At 36.1% G+C, this 3565-nt stretch overlaps 1 non-coding gene across 1 annotated transcript; it reads left to right on the top strand.

Annotated features, from left to right (window-relative positions):
* Positions 1 to 2258: 2258 nt before the first annotated feature.
* LOC117022712 (U1 spliceosomal RNA) lies at positions 2259 to 2422 on the top strand. Its single transcript, XR_004423112.1, has one exon. It is a non-coding gene; the product is annotated as a U1 spliceosomal RNA (small nuclear RNA).
* Positions 2423 to 3565: the final 1143 nt, after the last annotated feature.

Below are 3565 nucleotides of genomic sequence, written 5' to 3'. Positions count from 1 at the left end.
ATTTGTTCTTTCTCCTAAATTTGGCATTAAATCAAGCTTGCTACCATTTCCCCTCCTGCCACCTTAGCTCAAGTGTGACTTAGTCTATTGTAATAGTCTTATAACTGGTATGTCTGTCACTATACGATTAGTTTTCTTACTACACTGGCCATCATATTTCTCTCAAAGTTAAGTTATTGAATTCTTTCCTATTGCATATTAGGGCTAAATTTTCATTTCAGGTTCTCTGTGATTGAAGTCCAAATTACGCTTAAACTTGATATTACACAGTTTCATATGGACATTTTTTTCTATCCCTACTATATTACTATTCTCAAAAGACATCTCATAGTTTTTACTCCTGTGCTTTATTGGGATACAAGTTTTAGTCATTATGTCAAATATTTCAAATGTGATTTAATGTCCAACCCAAATGTCACCTCTGTCATAAATCTTCTGTGATTTCCTAGTTAGAAGAAAAGTATTCTGCTGACTTCTTAAGGTGCATTCCGTATTCCTGTATTACTCTACATGTATTATTATAACTATAAGATGCTCGATACTTAATACAGGAACGCATCTTTGGTTTTTATCATCACTTAAAATAACATCCTAAATTTCACTGGTGAACAATATATGCTTCTTGAATATAGATATGGGTGAAAGTCAAGAAATTATAAGAAACTTTGCATGCTGAGTTCTGCAAACTCTGTGTTTCTTTTGCAGAACTTACTTGTTTTTTACTTATTTATTTGGGGCCTATTTTCAGTGGCACATAGCAAATTGAATCGAGGACATTTTATTAGTTATTAAATAAAGCATTCAAGTTATCTGCTTTAACTTTCCTACAAGGTGATATTCATGCCATTACTGTCTTAACAGAAAATCAATGACAGACTTCAATTTATTTTGTAGAAAGGCCTAAATTAAGAAAATACACTTACAAAGGCAACATGGAATAGCATAAATTAGAAAAAAGTGATTAGGGACATTAAAGATAAATACTGCTAGACTTTGAGAAGAAAAGGGAAATATGAAAGGTCCTCTAAAGCAACTGCAATTAAAAATGTTAATAAGAATCCATGAAAAAACAAGAACTATAAATGAATCTTTTAACAGGTAGAGAAATATAATAAATTGTAGTACTTGGGATAATCACAATTAGCAAAATGTAGAATAATTAAAGAAACAGAATGAGATCACATATAATGATAAATGGGGGTAGACTTGTTAAAGAACTGTGTCATTATCAGGTTCCTTTTTGCTGGTGAGGGAAAAATAAGGAGAGGAAGAGAATTGTTCTGTGCTAAAAGATGTGTGTCCATGCCCTGTTGCGCTTAATGAAATGATGGTCTAACATTGAGCCATCCGCAGGGATGAGAATCTACAAATAGGCAAATGTCCCTGAACCCTCAGGGATACAGCCTCTCTCTGATGACTGTCACTCAAGCCAGTACTTGAAAGATTCAGGTCACTAAAGACTAACCTTGCTCTGCCCACGTTTTCCTTTGCCAAGTGTGGCTATGAATTGCACAGCAGGGAAGGGGCTTGTCTGTGCTTATTAAGGAGCTCCGGTTTGATCACATACGATTTCTAACATCTAAGGTTAACCCTGGTAACTTTTTAGAATACTCCAAAGAAAGAGTGCCCTATAATATCAATAATCCTTAAATGTATGCCTGCAATGGTATAAATTATTAAAGTAAATCTTAGATATTTCAAAAACAATAGAAGAATTGACTATTGGCCAAGGAAATATAGCCTAATCCCAAATCCCAGGATTTGTGTTGTGTCCACATATAATGATCTCTGAAATAATGGAACTGTCCGGCCTATGCCTGGAGCTCTCCAAAGCTGAGTTTATCAGTGCAATCTGTGTAGAAATGGGAATGCTGGCTTGTGTTATTCAGTTATTCCTGTTCAAATTAAATTAGAGCCACAGACATAACTGACTAACAAGTCACAAATACCATGTTTCCCCGATAATAAGACCGAGCCGGACCATCAGCTCTAATGCGTCTTTTGGAGCAAAAATTAATGTAAGACCCGGTTTTATACTACAGTAAAATAAGACCCAGTCTTATATTAATTTTTGCTCCAAAAGACACATTAGAGCTGATGGTCCGGCTCGGTCTTATTTTAGGGGAAACACAGTATGTGCCTCCATTAAAAGACTAACAGTTATGGACCTTCAGACAGTACTTTCTCCTAATGCCTATTGCTTTTAGTGGCTGCTTACCTGTTAGAGTTGCTTTGGTGTGGCAAAAATATACTGGTCAATACTTACCTGGCAGGGGAGATACCATGATCACGAAGGTGGTTTTTCCGGGGCGAGGCTTATCCATTGCACTCTGGATGTGCTGACCCCTGCGATTTCCCCAAATGTGGGAAACTCGACTGCATAATTTGTGGTAGTGGGGGACTGCGTTCGCGCTCTCCCCTAACAACAACAACAAAAATATACTGGTCAGAAAATACATACAGGTTCCAAAGACACAGATTTCGTAAGTTCTATGCTGTTCACACATGCTAAAAATTATTGAATTATGGCTATTCTAAATTATATACAAGTATATCTCCTCTTAGCCTAGGCCAAGCAGCCATTTTATTAATTTCCTGAAGAGACTATCTTAGCCCTGCTAGACTATCTGATACCATTTTCATGCTTATTGTAAATAGTTATATCTACATATATTTATATTTTGTTCCTTCAAAATGTAATGAATCTCTAGTATGAGGCAAACACTGTTTTAAGCTTTAGGTATAAAAAAAAAGAGTAAGAAAGAGAAGGTTCTGCCTAAATTAATATTTAGTGGTGATGGCAAACAAACAAATAGATAAATACAAAATAATGAATATAACATGTTGAATATAAAACAGGATGATGCGCTAGAGATTAAGTGGACAGTAAAGACCTCCCTGAGGACATAACATTTAAACTGATTCCAGAATTTTGAGGAGTCAGCTGTTCAAATATCCCAGGATAAGGCCCTAAGATTTGAATCGGGTTGTTATATTCGAAGAACAGAAAGAATGTCAGTATACTTAGAGTGTACTGAGCAAGAGGCAGAGTGGTAGTAGATGTGGTCAGAAGTTGGCAGGGGTAGATAATTGAAGTCTACTGTATGTACAAATACTCTATTCTAAGTGAAAGGGAAGGTCTTGGTTGGTTTCAATCAAAGGAACAATACAATTTGATTTATATTTTGAAAAAAGTCTTTCTGGTTACTCTGTGGAGAAGGATTGAAGGGGACAAGGGTGGAGGCAGAGAGATTATGAGCTTCACTGGATGAAAGATGATGGCTTGGTGAGAACTGCAAAGGTGATGAGAGCTTAGATTCATCAGAATTACTGGAGAATGGGGTTAGATGAGGATGCAAACAGTTCTTCCTTAGACATGTTAATTTTGAGAGGCCTATTAGAAACCCAAATGAATGTATCAAATAGACAGTCAGACATATGAGTCTACACTTCAGGTAAGACCTTAAGTCTGAATGTGTACATTTGGAGGTCGAAGGTTACCAGTGTATTTAAAGCCATGAGGTAAATGAGGATATTATGGAAGCTATGGAGGAAAGAATAGGTT

This window comes from Rhinolophus ferrumequinum, chromosome 5 (genome assembly GCF_004115265.2).
Source record: "Rhinolophus ferrumequinum isolate MPI-CBG mRhiFer1 chromosome 5, mRhiFer1_v1.p, whole genome shotgun sequence".
Classification (NCBI taxonomy): domain Eukaryota; kingdom Metazoa; phylum Chordata; class Mammalia; order Chiroptera; family Rhinolophidae; genus Rhinolophus; species Rhinolophus ferrumequinum.
The sequence above is the reverse complement of the archived record's forward strand: the minus strand, read 5'-3'. Positions and strand labels throughout refer to the sequence as shown.